At 40.0% G+C, this 18,945-nt stretch overlaps 1 long non-coding RNA gene across 1 annotated transcript in view; it reads right to left on the bottom strand.

The window, feature by feature from the left end:
• Nucleotides 1-382: 382 nt before the first annotated feature.
• Nucleotides 383-18,945, bottom strand: part of LOC309871432 — a 19,729-nt gene continuing 1,166 nt past the window's right edge. Inside the window, exons 2-3 of the long non-coding RNA XR_014315275.1 lie at nucleotides 1,313-1,401; nucleotides 383-573 (exon numbers count right to left, since the gene is read on the bottom strand). This is a non-coding gene — a long non-coding RNA (uncharacterized lncRNA). The remainder of the gene's footprint in view (nucleotides 574-1,312; nucleotides 1,402-18,945) is intronic.

Genomic DNA, 18,945 nt, shown 5'->3' with positions numbered 1-18,945 from the left:
AGAAAAAGAAAAAGAAAAAAAAAAGCAGAAGCAGAAGGATGTTGTACTCAAAGGGATGTAGGTGATAAGGGGTAACAAGTAATTGAGATGGTTCCCAGGCAATTGACTGGGTTAACTTCCTGGATGGTGGGACTATTGACTGAGATGGCTAATGAGAAACAAAGAATGGCTTTGGAGCAGAAGGCGTGTGGCTCATTTTTTTCAAATGTGCTGAGATCAAAGGGGCTGAGAACATCCCAGGACTCAGTGATGTCAAGTAGTCAGTGAGAGGAATAAAATCGGAGGCTCCGGGAGGAAGGCAAATGACACACCTGTTTTGGTGTCTGCTCAAAACACAGACACAGCTGAAAAGACTTTTATTGCCATAGTGAGAACGGTCAAAAATGGAACTTGGGCAAACACCAGCATGGGAGCAGTTGATGGACAAAGTGGCTACAACAGAAAAAAGTGGCTGGAGGGATGTGTGAGGAAAAGCAGGAGCAGGGCTGGAGAAGACACATGGAGCATGATTCTGGGAGGACAGAGGAGTCTATGTTGTCGAAAACTCATAGAGGACTTTTCTTTTTTTCTGCGCTGAAGGAAAAAGAAATGAAAACATTTTGCGATCAGGTCATGAAATAAACAGACATCCACAGAAGAGTCCAAAAATAAACCCAACTCTATATGGGAATTTCATTTGTAATAATGGTGGCCTTGTAAGTCAGTGGAGAAAAGAAGGAATTTTATTGGTGAAAAAGTACAGCTGAATTTCTGTGGGATTGAGCTTTAAGCGCCAATGGCCTTAAGCAACAGTGAATTGCTTTATTCAATTTGGTGAGCGCTACCCTCTTTCTGAAAAGGAAACCTGTATACCTTTAAGGTTATGGCTTTCAGTGAAATTTGTATGAAATCCCTTTGAATGATTTAGAGCAAACTTACAGATTCCAAATGAGAAGCCAGATTTTGAAAAATTAAAATATTCACTGCTAATATATATACTGTTCAGAAAGTACAAGGCTTGCTAGCCAAGCAATTAGGGCCTTTGCTTGTGTAAATTGCTCCTACCTAAGTGTGCATAATTGCTTTTATCTTGCTAAAATCCCAGCATGCCCACGAATATCAACACCGGGGTTTCTTTCTGTAAGAGGAACATCATCATCAACACCACCAGGTAGAGGCTATCCCTTAATGCCTGTATAAGCCATTGTTTAGTTTTGAGGTTGAAGAGTGGAAAAGTGGAAAATAAAGTACAACCTCATCTACCACAGCTTATCCACAGCACCTTAGTCATGGTCCCTAGGCCATGCCTATGTGATGAAAGATTGTGACTCACTTGTCATTTAGCAAAGTTGTCAGCGTGGAGAGCAGCGTGGATTCTCTCTCAGAGGGATTATTGGCCACCTTTCTTTGCTTTGCGCAGACCTAGTGGTTTAGACAGGATCAGAGAGTTGATCAGAGATTTGAAGGAGGCACCATGTGCTTGCACCAAAAAGAAAACCCCCAAAACCAAAAAAGACCCACCAAAAACAAAACAAAACAAAACAAAAACAGGTTTGTGACCCATTAAACCTACCGCATCTTCATTTGAACTTTTTTTTTTTTTTTTTTTAATTTAAAACACATCCTTGGGGCACATGGGTGGCTCAGTGGGTTAAAGCCTCTGCCTTCAGCTCAGGTCAGGATCCCTGGGTCCTGGGATCCAGCCCCGCAGCAGGCTTTCTGCTCTCTCTCTGCCTGCCTCTCTGCCTACTTGTGATCTCTGTCTGTCAAATAAATAAATAAAATCTTAAACAAATAATAAAAAATAAATAAAACACATCCTTGCTGCTGCCACCTAAAGTCTAGGTTGACTCTTAGAGGGGAATTTAATAGGTTCTCTGTTTTCTGGAAAAACCCACTTGGTCTTGTAAAGATCTAGGCAGGATTTATTCAGAGCAAACAGATGAGAGAGCATTGGTTTCTTTTCAGTATCTGGTATTGTGAGTTAAAGGAAAAGCTATTACCAAGATCACAGTCGGCACCACGGGACCATCTATGCCAGATAAACTGTAGGGCTATCTGTTATTACCATGACAGGGACAAGCTTATATTTTTATAAGAAGGGCCACTAATACAACATTAGAAAAGTTTCTAAGGATAATGAGGGCCTTCATTTCATTTCACAAACAATATGACTTATACACAAGTAAATGTTAAATGTATGAGATATGGGAGAGCAAGAAAAGGAGAAGAGGGAGATGGAGAGGGGTAAGACAGAGGGAGCTTGGAGCAGAATGTTAGAGTTTGAGCCTCAGTAATATTTAGCAGCTGTTTGACCTTGAGCATGTCACTTAAACTTTCTAAACTAGTTTCCTTACCTGCAAAATACAAGGAAGATACTTTGAGGCAGGAGAGATGTCCTTTAAGCAAAGGACATGGGCCTGTCCCAGAGTCCTTACTCGAGGGTTTTGAATGAATTTCTAAAAGAATAATGAATGATCAAACTACTATGCACCAAAACCATCTGAGAAGTTTATTTGGAATAAAAGTGTCTGGCTTTCTTCCATGTCTACCAATTCAGAGGGAAGCCTGGGTTTCTGAAGGCCCCTAAGTGACTCTAAAGCATAGAATTGATGGGGTGGGTGTGTGATGTGCCATCTACCTCCCCTTTCAAGGAAGATCTTATCTTGTTGCCTAGCCCCTGGAAGGATGCTTGGCAGATGATTTTCAATACAAGGCAATTCAGGGATGGGCTCAGCTGCAAAGAGGTCACAGCCCTTCCCAGTTTACCCACAAGCAATGACAAATCAGTGTGGAAATACCAAGACCCGATAGAGGGACCTCTATGGGGTCACTTTAGCTCCAGAGCTCCCTTTGGGGTTGGCCAGGGCTGTTGGCCAGGGTCTGCATTATTCACACCGTGTTTTTCTGCTCACTCTTCCTCCTTCCCTTCTGCCCTTAGGTATTGTCTCCTTAATACACATCTCAGACATGAAACTCTGCCTCAGAGTCTCCTTCCTGGGTAAACCAAACTGTGACACTAGGGTATCTTGGATGGAAAACCAGAGCTGATTATATCTTCCTCATCCTAAAAGCCTTCTTAGACCTCATTGCCTACAAATTTCATTTCATGGAAGTTTAAGACCTTCATGATTTAGTTCCAATCTTTCCTTACTGCCCCCTTCTCCATATGCATTTCTTAATCCTCAGGCCAGCAGGAATGGAACGGTTTCTGTTAAGCTGAGCATCTCACAATGGAATCCTTTGTTTAAGTGTTCCCTGGACATGAGTTTACTCTTCCCTTTTGAATTGGAAATCTGTTGGTTCATAAAGGTGCCTTTCCAGGTGTGCCACCTGATCCATAGTTCTTCCCGATTCCCCAGTCTCCTCTCATTCTTGCCTTACTCTCTTGCTAGGAATTGTGTTATGTGTATGTGTTGCTCACCAAACTGAGCCCCTTGAAAACAGCAGTCCTTTGTTTTCCAGCATTTCATTTCCCCACATCAGTTAGTCCACTGCCTTGGTCATAGTAGATACACAAAGCATTTGTTGGATTAGTCAACGGTACTGAAACCATAACTTACTAACTTGTACTGCTAGAAGGATCCCATGGACTGTATCAATGGAGCTCTTGCTCCCTTTTATTGCACAGATAAGAAAACTGGGTTTTCTTATAGAAGTGTTCTGATATTTTCTTAGACATCAGAGGGTTTGCCTAGAGTCATATAATTATTAAACAGTAAAATAGAACCATAACTCAGATCCAGTGACTTTTTATTGTGCATATATTTCAATACTCAATTTTAAAATTAAAAATATATGAAGTAAGCATTTGAAAACCCATTTTTGGTAACTTTTAACAGATTATACAATCATTTAAGTTGCTTATACTGAATACCTCAAACACAAATTTGTTTGTAGTTTAGTTATTTTGAGCACTTTAAACACATTAAGGAATAGATAAAACATCCAAATACAATTTTTTTTCCAAAGTTGTTGCTACATGCCTATTTACGCATATTCTGAAACTCAACCTTATGAATTTGACTCTCTTCCTCATTCTCTTGACATCTACTTCCATAATTCTTAGATTTAGAATCACTCTTATATTTGGTATTCCCCAGTGGTTTTCTAATGTTATTTTGATAACTTCCTAGGGTTTCAATAATCTTACAAGAACTTGGGGAAAAAAGTATTTTTTCAAATGAGTTCTAATTTATGGTTTGGGATTGCACTTGACTAATTTTTTTTTTTAATGCTTAAAGTACAATATCTGTACATAAGCATAAGCATAAGCTAAACATATCCATTTGATCCGTTTGATCAGTCCCCAGAGCAAGAAAGGTAACATTGGGTTACAAAGGTAACTCATTGGGTCAAGATGAACCAGATTACCAGCATGTTTAAAATAAATATCAAGTTTCATGATGTACACCCAGGGGCTGGTTTGGGGTTTACACCATAGCTAGTCATTTGGCAGGGATGTGACCAACTCTATTTAAGAACTGTGGACCCCAAGATGCAAGCCAACTGTCCTAGACATGAGAGCCTCATTAATGCCTTTGTACTTCACAACTGAAGAAGATGCACCCAAGCATTCCCTGCAAAGGATATACAAGAATGTCTGCACTTGACCTATGTATATATTTTTTCTGTTATTCCTGCACTGTATCCTTTGCCAGAATAAATCTTAAACCATGAACTGTTACTTCATGTTGAGTCATATTAGTCCTTCCATCAAATCTCCAAAGTAATAGATAGTCATGGGACCACTGAGACAACTAGCACCTCTGAAGAAGTCCCCCTTTGGTCCCATAAAATTAGCATATCCCCCAAGAATAACTACCATCCTGACCTCTAACAGCATAAAGTAATTTTGCTTGGCTTTGAACTATATGTATTTGAAATCATAGTTCATATTCTTTTATATTTGGCTTTTTTCATTCAAATATTATATTTATGGGAGTCATACATGTAGTTTATGCAATTATAACTCACTCATTTTCATTGCTGTGGAATAATCCATTGATTATACCAAAATTTATGTCTTCAGGAATCTGGGCTGTTCCAAGTTTGGGGTTATTATCAGTACGTTGCTATGTGTATTTCCATTAGTGTCTTTGGGTGAACATGTATATACACTTCAGTTAGTCATAAACACAGCTGAACCAATTTATCCTTCTGGCAGTAGTGTATTAGAATCCCAACTGCTCCACATCTTCCCCAATATTGCCATTGTCTCTCTTTTCATTTTAAACCAATCTACTCCGAAGACATGGTATTACATAATGGTTATAATTTGCATTATTCTGATAACTAATCAAGTTGGGCACATTGTCACAAGTTTATTAGCCAATTAGATGCAATGTGAAGAAACTTTTTGCCATTTTTTTTCCCATGGGGTTGCGTTTTTATATTTGATTTATAATTTTTTGCATAGTCTGGGTTGGAGTCCGTTATTGGCTATGGATTGTTAATATGTATCTTCTCCAACTCTGAGGTTTGCCTTTCTATCCCTAATGGTGTGTTTGATCAACTGATCTGCTAACTTTCCTCCAATTCCTTCTTTACCATATTTTTACTCAACAAATATTTATTAATTCAGTGCTATGTATTTGGGTACTTTGTAGATATTGGGGGGGGATAATAAGCTGAATGATTCCTGTTTACACGCTTCTTAAATTAGTGTAGCTTGCTTTCACCCTGAGCCAATTCATCTGAATTATTTAAAGGATGTGGGAATATACTCTTCCCAGTGTTTCAGGATTATATTTTCCAAGCACATTTTTTGCTAACCAGTTTTTTTTTTTTTTAAGGGTGTATTAAGTCGTGCTCTGTTCTATCATGAGGACTGAAATATAAAGAAAGAGGAAAGATACTCTAGGCCTACTTGGCAATCATATCATGTCCCTGTTTATATCATTCCCTGCCCATAAATGTTTTTACTGCCACTTACACAATATACAAATATTCTGTCTTGGTTCCGATGCCCGAAAAGCAGACCCTGAAATGAGGATGTATGTGCAATCGTGTATTTAGGATGTGAATCCAAAAAACATTAGTAGAAAAGTGGAGGGGTGAGGCAAAGAAAAGCAGGTAGCCAGTAAAACATATGCTATCAAGCTAGTTTACCACTCTGGATAACTGGATCTAAATCTTGGTGGGGAACTCTAGGAACCAGTGTAGAACAAATGCCTTTGAGTTAATCCACCTGGTAGGGCACAGCAACTGGGGTATTTCTAAGTGGTCTCCTTTTGGTATTGGTTCAGGGCTCTCCTGAGTTGGGGGTCTGTGTGTTAACTCCCCCAACACACTCAGCTTATCCTTCCTCATGAAAAGCAGTTTCTGTTGCCAGATCAAGCACTCTGCAAGAAATCACAGGTGCTGAGAGCTGGAAGTAAGATTTGTTGGTGCTGAGTTATGTAAGTTCGATTTCACTAGGTGGAATACCAAAGAAGAACTTGAAAAAGAAAATGAATCATACAGGATAAAATAACTGCACAAAATTTCATTGTCTTTTGGTCTTATCTTCATGAAAGAAAATCTCGATGACATAGTGCTTTTTCTTAAAAATGTCCTTTGCGATATACATATCAATACTTAGATCCTGGAAATGACATCTACTAGAAGCTCTGATTTAGATTACATTCTAAAATATGTATATAGATACTAGGCTATAATAGAGTCCAAAATAATGATATAAGAATAGCAATTTATGGAGCGCCTGGGTGGCTCAGTGGGTTAAGCCACTGCCTTCGGCTCAGGTCATGATCTCAGGGTCCTGGGATCGAGTCCCGCATCGGGCTCTCTGCTCAGCAGGGAGCCTGCTTCCCTCTCTCTCTCTCTCTGCCTGCCTCTCCATCTACTTGTGATTTCTCTCTGTCAAATAAATAAAATCTTTAAAAAAAAATCTTTAAAAAAAAAAAAAAAGAATAGCAATTTATGTTGCCCTCACATTCAAGATGTCTGATTCAAGAAGTCAGCCAACGCAGGGTTAAAGTGATGCCCAAGACTTGAGCTGTTGTTATCTTTCTGCCCTGCTGGCCATGGCTTCTATTCCCAAGGTTATCTTACTGTCTACCCTGGCAACTGGCACTCCAGCCCCTCCAGTGTCTCGCTGCTGCCTAAAGAAAGGCAGAAGGTTTATAGAAGAGATGCAGTGTACTTCCCAGAAGTTGTACATCCTACCTCTGCTTATATGCCATTGCCAAGAACTTGGCCATATGACCAGATCTAGTTGCAAGGGAGGTTGGTAAAAGGATCTTTATTCCAAGTGGCCACATGCCCGACTGAAATGGAAACTTTACTACTGAAGAAGTGGGGAAAGAGATTTTCAGGACAACTCTCACTCTCCCCCTCATGAATTCAAAAATAGGAAATGTGGATTTTTAAAAATTTAAAACAAAAGTAACTTCTAGCAGAAAGTTTTAGCTTAACCCAGTGATTATTTAGACTTAAGAGGACACTGGTGTTTTCCTTAGACTCCTGAATTCATTCTTAGGTCAAAAATCTTATCAACTTAAAAAATATATATGTTCAATCAAAATATAGTATGCAAATAGCATGGACCTATTCCAAGGAGTGTGTGTGTGTGTGTGCATGTGTGTGTGTGTGTGTGTGTGTGTGTGTGTGCATGTGTTTTGGGATCCTACACGAAGTCCTTTCTTTTTGATGCCAGCAACGTTATGGAGATGGTCAACCAACTTAACCTGTGTGAGAAGGTGACAACACAAGTACAATGAGTATATGGGGGAAATTCTCAAACATGAATCTGCTTCAATAGGTCTCATTTCTCATCAGAGTGGTATTCCAATTCAAGCCATTTATTTGACTTCCGAATGTGGAGTACTCTTTAAGCTGTAGTAATATGATAAGCCTTTTAAAGCCCCATTCTTCCTGAAAGCATACATAGTCCCTCAGAAAACTGAGTGAAAGACAGTGACCAGGAAGAGGAGAGACATTTTCAAGCCAGACTTCCTGGTCACTGTAAGAAAGAAACCCCAGGGGAAACAGACGGTTGGCATTGCTATCGTTCATAAATTCAGAAGCAGATCTCATGGGTAAAAATAACACCAAGAGCCTCTTGACAAGAATGATGGTAGAAACCAAAAAATTGTGACTCTCCTTGGGTGATTTGTGATGGATAATCAAAGGCAGCTTTTTTATATTGATCGGCCTCGCCTTTCCGGAGACCAGAAATGGAATCCATCTGGACGTTCGCTAAAGGACAGCAGATGGAGTTCTACCACGTGACAACGAGCTGTTTTCTGTCTTTCTCATAACCCACCAGTGGTGTTCGGGAGACGTGGAAGATCTTTTTTTTTTTCTTATGGTTTAGCTCCAGATTTGTTATGGTCGTGCATTCTCCACTCCAGAAGAGAAAGGTTCTTAAATATTCTCCGTGCTTTCCTTTTTTAAATTTGGAAAATAAGGAGACTAGGCAGCATGATTTTGGTATCTGAAAAGTTATGGAGCAATTCGTATACATGATATACATAATACACAATACACACAATATACAATACACAATACAAAGGCTCCTTTGTAGGCAACTTGGAAATAAATGTATGTTCATGAGAGGCAATAATCATTTTGCTTAAGTGAATTATGCCAAATAAAGCAAATAAACTTTCTCAGTTGTACGTTAGTCTTCATATACTCATATGTGTTAATAACATATTAATATGTTATTAAATCATATGTTAAATTAAATTGGTTTCACCTATTTGTGATTATATCCTTTTCCAAATCTTCATCAGCATGGACCCTGGATCTAGAAATACATTGGTCTTCAGGACCCAGTTAATATATTTTTTTTCCTTCATTAGATCTCTTGTTATCATCTGCTTTTGTCTTCATCATTTTAATATTAGTCCCTTTGTTCCTATTTTCTTGACTTCTGTCTTCACCTGGCATTCTAGACTTACCAAATAGGTTTCAGCCTCCTGTGGTTTTCCTGAGGTCTCCAAATTAGTGCTCTCCAAGTCTTACAGAAGGAACGTCTTTATCTACTATAAGTCCCCTTCTCCCAAGAAGCTATGTCCATTTCAGATCCCCATTCATTTCACCAAGACCCTTAACCTTTGTTTTCAAACTCCCTTCCCATGCTGTACAAGGGCCATATTGGTTTTACTCTTTATTCGACAAAATTGTGAAGATTCATGGAGCTCCTTGGGTTTGTCCCCAGATTTCAAGGACAGAGAGGCATGGAATAATGGCATTCAAAACAAAGGCACTATTATATGTTCTCAAAAACAAAAACAAAAACAAAAACAAAACCCACAGAGGCTGAAACTTGGTGAAAAACAGTTTTTCTCATCAGGTCACTGATCAGTCCCTCCAGGGTCCATTGAGGTGGGCATTAGGTAGTATACCTCATTCATACTTTTTTGCTGGTTCCCTCCATGGTTTCATCTCTCTGGACCCCCCACCCCAACCAGGGTCTCTCTTCTCCACAATAGGTTCTCCCTGGTCTTTCATCCACCCTATAGAAATGAAGAATCTCTACTAGGTCATTCAATATTCTGAAGCCTCTGGAAATGCTTTTAATTTCTCTAGTTCTTCCCAGAAAAAATCCTCCAAGTTCAACAAAACATTCTCCTATTAATATAGAACAATTCTAAAAACATACATTTAAGGCAACTTTATGCTGAGGAGCCTTCTTTGGAGGGTGGATAGAGAAAGTAAGATGGCTTGAGGATGCTTTAGTGATCCATACAAGAATGATCATCTCTTAACATCCCATACACCCTCAGGCTTCTAATTTGCTATATTCACCATGCTCAGCAGTAAATAATCTGCTTTATTTTTATCTTGCTATCACTTTGCTAGGGAAAGTCAGAGACATAAGCAGATTTGACTCACTAGATGTTTCTGTTCTGTAATTTTCCTGTTATTAAGACAAAAGACAATTCTTTCCTACATAGAAATTTAACTCTAGATTCCTTCTTATGTATCCTTTTCTGCTCCTTCAAAAGCTGTGCTCCTTATTCCCCTCAAAAAAGCTTATCTACTTCTACAATGAGACATGCAAAGTTATGACACATGCACTCTTGACTCACCTCCTCTTTCATTCATTCTGCAAATTGAGTAGTTATTAGGTACACATTATTGTGCTAAGAACTAGAAATAGAAAAGTGATCTGAAAAGGACCCAATCCTTGGCATTATAGAAGATATTGTGTAGACAAGATTAACTCTCATCAAACAACCAGTGGTATAAATATAAAAACTAAAATTGGGAAAAGGGTACATTGAGTTACATAGTTCTAGAACAGCTTATAAAAGAGATTTTGAACATAATAAGGCATGGTTGGGAATGTTTTAGAGTAAGTAACTATGGATTTGAGATCTGAAGAAGATTCGGCATTAACTAGGCAAGGGGCTGGGTGAGGAGAAGATTGCCAAAATGGATTCCTCTAGGAAGAAAAAACCATAATGACAAACATTCCATAGTGCCAGGAAGAAAGATATTTGGAGGATTGAATGAAAGACAGGTTGGATGGGACGCCTGGGTGGCTCAGTTGGTTAAGCGGCTGCCTTCGGCTCGGGTCGTGATCCCAGCGTCCTGGGATCGAGTCCCACTTCGCGCTCCTTGCTCGGCGGGGAGCCTGCTTCTCCCTCTGCCTCTGCCTGCCATTCTGTCTGCCTGTGCTCGCTCTCTCCCCCTCTCTCTCTGATAAATAAATAAAATCTTAAAAAAAAAAAAAAAAAAAAAGGAAAGACAGGTTGGATGGTGGGAGCGGGTAAATAGGTGATGGGGATTAAGGATGCGCCTGTCCGGATGAGCACTGAGTAATGTACAGAACTATTGAATCACTATATTGTACACCTGAAACTAATATAACACTGTATGTTCACTAACTGGAATTCAAATAAAAACTTTTGAAAAGGGACGCCTGGGTGGCTCAGTTGGTTGGACGACTGCCTTCGGCTCAGGTCATGATCCTGGAGTCCCGGGATGGAGTCCTGCATCGGGCTCCCAGCTCCATGGGGAGTCTGCTTCTCTCTCTGACCTTCTCCTCGTTCATGCTCTCTCACTGTCTCTCTCTCAAGTAAATAAATAAAATCTTTAAAAAAAAAAACACTTTTGAAAAGAGGGACGCCTCAATGCGTGGAAAGCTGAAAGCTAGAGGAATGTGGTTTAGGTGAGACTGGAGATGTGAGAGTTGGGGGAGACCCCAGATCATGTAAAATCTTTCATGTAAATCTATAAAGCAAGAGAGATGAAAAGCCATTGCCCTAGTCAGCATGGGCTGCTATAATACAATACCATAAACCGGGAGGCTTAAAAACAACAGAAATTTATTTCTCATAGTTCTAGAAATTAGGAAGTCCAAGATCAAGGGACTGGCATACATGGTGTCTAGTGAGAACCCACTTACTAGTAAAAACAGACAGCTGTCTTCTCACTGTGTACTCACATGGTAGAATGGGTGAAGGAGCTCTCCAATGTCTATTTTATAACGGCATTAATCCCATTCATGAGGATTCTATCCTCATGACCTAATCACCTCTCAAAGGCCCCACCTCCAAATATTAGCACCACAGGCATTGGGATTTCACTTATGAACTTGGTGGTTACAAACATTGTAGCTATTGTAGCTATTGAAAGAGTTATAAGCAGTATGCAAGATGTGGAAAATCAGACTTGGCTTTGAGAAGTTCGATGTGAGTGGAGAACGGATTGGAGGAAGACCACAGATTGGAGGATGTTGACCAGTTAGGAAGCTGGTATAAAAGTGAAAGTGGGAAATGAGGTATCCAGGCCTTGGTCTATGTACACCAAGAAGGAGAAAAGTTGATTTGAGAGAGATTTATGAGGTGAACTTACAGAACTTGATGATTTGAATACAAGATGTGAGGAGGAGGAATTGTCAAAGATAATTTTTAGGTTTCTATTTTGGGGAATTGGGTAGATAGTTGGTGGCTTTACTGGATGGGGTCCAGGTTTATAGGGATGATAAAGGCTATGTTGAGGGATTCTATTTTTTTCCTTCTTCTGCAGAGGAATTTGGTTTCTTGGTGTAGGCTCAATTCTACCAGAAGCAAGGATTTGAGTGCAAGGCATTATTTAGGGGAAGCAAATGTGGAAACTGAGTAAGGAAGAAGGAAATAAGAAAGGGAAAGAAAGGAATACGTGTTGAGGAACAGGTTAGTGCTATGGACAACTAAGGCTCCTGCTGGGGCCCTCCAAGAGGTGGGTAGACTGTGCCCCTGATTTGTCCCATCTGGGGGATGAGGAATCTAGAATATTTAAGTGCCAAGGTCCTCCCATTATTGGTTGAAGGATCTCCTATAGCATTAATATGGCACTTATGGCCGGTCCTGTGCTTAAGTCAACAATGCCCTGGAATTCACAGGAAACCTCAGGCTTTCTCAAAAAAACATCAGCTTGCATTGGCAGAGGGAAGGCTGAATGGAGCCAGAGGAGTACGGACAAGTGTCTGCTGCCCTTGAATTCCTTCCTTTAAGGTGTCAAAGTGCTTTTCTCTACATGCCTTTCCTCTGTCTTGATGCTTTTTTTCTTGTCAATTACTGGCCCATTTCTCAGTTTTCTTTCATTGCCACATTTTGAGTTAATTGTTGATCCACAAATTCTTTGAACTTCAAGTTAAAATGGTACTTTCTGTAACCCTCCACACCCGTAACTTTATCTTTTTTATGAGATGGTAATTTATTAAGTGCAAAGCCACACATGATTCTTAGAAAGCTGTGATAAAAAGCTAGGACGGACACATAGCCAGGCAAACAAAATATAGGTTACAGTGAAATAGTGCTATAAATAATGTTGACTTAAAAATGTTCAAATGGAGCTGTCAGTGCTTCGGTCTCAAACTGGAAAGAGAAAGCAATTGGAGTGCCTTAAGGACCTAAATCCAAAATTACTTCTTATTTTTATAAGTGACTTCTATGATGGAATAGAGAACACATTTTTTTAACTTCTGCTGATCTTGTCAAGTTGGTAGTAACCACAGCACTTTGGAAAGTGAAAATGTAATATCTAATATACCACTGGGCATAGACTAGATGCTCTTATAAGCACTTTATGATTGATGGATTAAAATCTAGTACAGTCTTTGTAGACATCCTTCATAGATCTCATGCCAAAACTTTCCACTCTCTTGGGTCCCCATCCCCACCCCCTACTTCTTTGAAGAGAACCTGATGTCCAGATTTATTAAGTCCAGCCATCTGATTTTGGTTTCCCTCATTTTTATGCTCCATCAAAGGAATTTCTAGATTAACACACCATTCTCTCCTCCTACCACCCCCCCCTTCTCCTTCCATTAATTGTTTTTCTCCTAGCCTCCTCTTGCATGTTAAGCTTTTTCTCATCATTCCTTTATTTTACCTATTGGAAACCTGCTCAAGTGTCCCTAGGTTCAAAACTCAACTGCTCACTCTCTCTCATGTTACTCCTCACAGCATCTAAGTGCTTCTCTGGAGAATTATAACCTCCACATCCTCCTCCTCACTTATTTGTTAATCCCTCTTGCTTTAAAAGAAGCTTCATGTAAGAAGTCTGGTTTATAATCTTCTATCTCCAGCCCACAGGGGTGGCACAGCTCCAGTCCCCTGATAGGCGATGACTGACAGCTTAGTGAGGGCGTGCCAGTCAGAACTTTGCAATTCATCTTCTTCCCACCTCACTACTTCTTAAAAATCTCCTTTGCTGTCTTCTTCGTTCTGCTGCTTCAGAGCCTTTCTAGGTCTTTTTTCTGGTATGTTGAAGTTTCTTCCAAAGCTTTCTTCTGTCCTTGGCCCTTTTCCTACTTTTCCTAAATTCTCTCAGGTGGGAGTTCTGCTTGGATAGTCTCCACTATCACTCCATATTACCTAGTCTCAAGGTCTCAGGTATCTAGGGGCTCTTCCTCTGTGTGGCTTCTCTCTCGCCTTTATCTCTCCATGCTCCCTACCCCTTGTGCAACTTAGGCTGTTCTGAAAATTTAACAGCTTGATGTTTCTCTAGCACATCTTGAACTTGGATACCCGTGCCTTTGCTTATGCAGGTTCCCACTGCCCCTAAGGTGCTTCCTTTGCCCTGTCTCCAATATCTGCATTCCAAAGCCTGTGCATTCAGGAAAACCCAACATTGCAGTGACCTCCTTCATACAATCTTTCCAGGGGTTTTCCAGTCACAAACAGTTACCCCTCACACTGCATTATCTGAACTCCCCCACACCATATATTGATGTTCTCTGTGCGCAAGTTATATGATTACGTGACATCTTCTCATGCTTCAACCTGTTGGAGCCCCTGGAAGTGATCCCAGATCCATCATATAAGGGATGATAAAAATGCACAGACGTTTAGGGATTCATTTCTGCGGTTATGACAGGCCCACCTATCTCTGCCCCCATGTTCTTGTTCCCTCACCTCCTGCTTTCTAATTCTCATTTACTTCATCATGAATGTCCCTGACACTTTGCTACTAACCCTCCACCTTTGCAGTCCAGGTAGACACATGTCTCTACTATCTTTGGTATGACTTACATTACATATCAGAAAAATGAGCCCAAAACACTCCAAACCCCACCTTTCTAATCCCACAATTTCTAACACTCTGGATTCCAGTACAGCTGATAAAGGGTGGCCGGCTGATAAAGAAACAAAATCCCTTTGACATCAAGGACCAAATCCTTTACATTTTCCTATGCTCATTACAGTTAATACTGATTCTTTAATATAGTGAGTACTTAATAATAACATTTTAAGCAATATATTTCTTCCTTGGCATAATGCATATCTGAAGAGATGGAACTTAGAATTAGGTGTTTTGAAAGGCAAAAAAGGGAGAAAATGTATGTGTTTGGTAAATCTTCTGGGAAAACTTCTGTAAAGGGTTCTGTGTAGCTGAGGAAACTGGACAGGACAGCTAGAATGTAGTTGGAAATTTTACAGTTTAGTGATTAGGTGTGAATGTTCAGAGTTAAATCTTTTTTTCTTTTTAAAGATTTTGTTTATTTATTTGCCACAGAGAGAGAGCACAAGCAGTGGGGCAGTAAGAGGAGAGGGGAAAGCAGGCTTCCGACTGAGCAGGTTGCCAGAAATGGGGCTCGATCCCAGAACCCCGGGATCATGACCTGAGCCGAAGACAGAGACTTAACCTACTGAGCCACCCAGTTCCCCCAGCATTTAAAGTTAATTCCATTGTCTCCTAGGGATCTGTAGCTTTCACCTCTCTGTGCTATATTTCCTCAACTGTGAAATGAGATTAATAACAGATTGCACTGCACAGGGTTGATAGGGAGATTCAATGAGACAGTACCTATAATTAGTATAGAAATTAGTATAATGTCTGATATATGTTAAGCACTCCATAAATGTTAATTATTATCATCAAAGGGATGAGGGTATTGAAAGAGGAATAGAGAATCAGAGAAAAAAAATATTTGCCTTCATAATTCTATCTAGCAGTGGACTTGTCCTTTATAGCCACAACATGGCCACGACATTATTTAAAAGAGATCAGATATCTACTTAGTTACTGAAGGGATCTAGGTTCTTTCCATGTGTGTCTCCCATCAGGGTCCTGGAAATCTGCTCATTCAGTCTGTAGATGGGAAAAATAAGGTGAGTATCAGGAAACCCAGTTACTTTGTGGCTGAGGACTAGAAGTGGCACTCATGCCTCCACTCACATGACATTGGCCAGAACTCATCACATGACTGCTGCTAGCCCAAAGAGAGCTAAGGAGATATATATATAGCTGAGACCAAAGAGAAAAGGAGAGAACACAAATGTTAGTGAGTACTTGCGGTACTCACGTTATAGGCACTTCTCCTCAGGATCTAGGGGACCATTTCCAGAGCATGATCATCACAGGAAGTACAAAGCTCATGTTCATGCTCACGACTGTCCCCCACATCCTTTATCATTGCCCCTCACCTCCTCACTCATGGCCAAATTGGGTTCAAGGGTACTAGGAATCAAGGAGCATAGAAACATGGTAGGGGAAGTAGTTTTCCATTTCAGTTAACAGATGATTACAGAATGCCTTTACATGTGTGCACTAGGAAAAGAGATAAAGGAAAAATAGCCAGATCCACCTGCAACAAAAGCTTCTGACCACAAAGCTGAGTTTACTTGAGTAACAAGTGTTCTGAAGAATGAGGTGAAACAATGAATGTGTGTTTTTCTCACTCAACAGTCCTGGACAGAGTTTCCCTTAAATAATCTTGAGCTATTTTCAACCTTTGCTGCCTAATGTTTTTAGAGCTATTATTTTGTGTTAAAATGACAAAAATAAAACAAAACAAAAAAAGGTGGGGTAGGGGGGACCTGGGTGGTTCAGCCAGTTAAGCATATGACTCCTAATTTCAGTTTAGGTCACAATCTCAGGGTCATGGGACTGAGCCTTAGGGCTCTGGGCTCAGAGGGAAGTCTGCTTGAAGTTCTCTCCCTCCCCTTCTCCCTCTGCCCTTCCCTCTGCTCTCTCTCTCTCTCTGGCAAAAAAATAAATAAATAAATAATTGTAACATGATAAAAAATATTCAAGAATAATGTAAACTATAAAAACATATTTGAACATCCATATTTTCAAGGCCAAATTTCAAATTCAAATCTATGACCCACTTGGCTTGCTTTGGGAATCATGACATCAAGGAAAACATTCATTTCACATAGCCTTATTTTCACTACAGAATAATCATAACTAGAACTTACTATTGTCCGGGCATTGTTACAAATGTTATATGTATATTGCCACACTGAATTTTCACTATTATCCTGTGAGGTAGATATTATCATCTCCATTTTAAAGATGAAATCATCCTGGGACACATAGGTGGCTCAGTTGGTTAAGCATATGACTCTCAGTTTCAGCTCAGGGCATGATCTCAGAGTCGTGGGACTAAGGCCTGTGTGGGGCTCCTCACTCAGCAGGGAGTCTGCTTGAGAGGCCTTCCCTCTGCCCCCTGCCCACTCTCTCTCTTAAAATAAATAAAGAAACCTTTAAAAATAAAATAAAGATGGGGGCACCTGGGTGGCTCAGTGGGTTAAAGCCTCTGCCTTCGGCTTAGATCATGATCTCAGGGTCCTGAGATCGAGCCCCACATCGGGCTCTCTGCTTAGCAGGGAGCCTGCTTCCTCCTCTCTCTCTCTCTGCCTGCCTCTCTGCCTACTTGTGATCTCTGTCTGTCAAAAAAATAAACTCATTAAAAAAAAAAAACAAAATAAATTTCTATTTTATTTTCAAAGCCTGGCACCACACCTAGTGCTCATCACATATCTGTGGTAGAAAGGTTGTTTTCTCTCCTGAGGCCCACGTGGAGAGAGTCCTCCCAGGCCTCCTGGGAAAAGCCCCAGAATTCGCCAAAATCCTGTATCATTCCCGCCAGAACCTGCTTAGAAATCACCAAGATCATCTTCATTGAAAAAACAAACAAACAAACAAACAAAAACTTAGCATCTTTATTGAGGTATAAATGACATTCCACAAATGGCCCATATCTAAAGGATATAATTTGGCAAATTTTTATATGTGTATACACCAGGATATGTCTATACACAAGCTGTAACCAGGGCGAAAAGCCCAGTTGCTCCCAGGCCACAAGGGTCCCCACAGAGACCAGATTCATCAACTCACAACTAACAAAATCCAAAGGCCGAGAGAAGAGTGGAGGTGAAACAAGAAAGGAATTTATTTCAGTGAGGTCAACCCCCAGAAGACAGTGGACTAATGTCTCAAAGATTGTCTCCCAAGTGCAGAAAATACTTCTAAATTCATATGAGGAAAATGTGGAATACATGTTGGTGGCCCGTGCAGGCGGACAGAAAGATCATTGTCTTGGGATAGATCTTGCTGACATCAGAGCAGTCCTTATTGCTTAAGCAGATAGATTTGGTTACCATTATGGGATGCTTTGCCCACTGTGTCTTTTTCTTGCCTGAGTTAAGAGACAAACTGGAAAGAAGAACTTAATCAGTTAGAGAGTACAGACCTAGGTCAAAATGTAAGTTGTTGAAGTCCTCTTTCAAAGATAGTTTACCTATCCACCATCTCCAAAAGTTTCCTGATACCCCTTACATTTCCTTGTGTTCCTTCCCCAAAGCATACCCCCATCCTCATGCAATTTAGTTTCTAGTGCTTATTGACCACGATAACACTGACATCTAACTCAACTGAAGAAGAACTTCATGAGAGACATAGTGTGGCCTCTTCAGTGTCTCAAGAAATAATTGCTTTATCTTCTTGGTCCAATGACTTCTATAAAGGATTTGGGATGTATCTCCCAATGACCTGGTCTAGTACTGGTTAAAATAAATAATGGAATTGTCCGAGTTAATTCTAGGACAACCAAATCACATGCACGTGATTTTACTACTTGTCGAGCTATAACCCTTGGTCTCCTTTGACGTTCCCTTATTTTAACATTGCTTTTCATATCATCTTTATGATTCTTTGAAAGAGCATTATTTGATGGGAGTGGAAACGGAAAAGGAGAAACCTTGCAAGGTGCTGCCAGCTGCTCATTCTACTTCTCTGAAGCCTCCAAAATAAATATGTTTTTAAAAACCTTCCAGAACTTATTTCCTGGAAGCATCATCACTGGCTCAACTGCCTGGTTGGGATAACAGATGTTAATTTGTTTACCAAGACTAAAGTAAGAATCTAAGTATATTTTTCACAGAATGTCCCATATGGATGACACAAACATTTAATTAGTCCAAACAGAGTTTGTGTTTTATTTTTATCTGAATATTTTACCTAATCCATTTTAGGTATGCTCTAATATTATGTTGTGGGGTATTTTTAAAAAATTACAAGTAAATGTATAAAGTATCTCCATTGAGTCAAAACATCTCTGCTGTGCTTAACTAATTTCATATCTCAGTGGGAGTGGAGGAGAGAGCTAATATTTGAATTTATTAAGAGCACAGACTTTGGGACAACACTATCAGGGATTGAGTAACTACTGTGCCTATTACGAGCTGTGTGACCTTGAGCACATGGGTACTTAACATCTCTGAGGGATGATTTCAT

The sequence above is a fragment of the Mustela nivalis genome, assembly GCF_964662115.1.
Source record: "Mustela nivalis genome assembly, chromosome: 8".
Classification (NCBI taxonomy): Eukaryota; Metazoa; Chordata; class Mammalia; order Carnivora; family Mustelidae; genus Mustela; species Mustela nivalis.
Note: the sequence above shows the minus strand (reverse complement) of the source record. Positions and strands in the feature narration are given on the sequence as shown.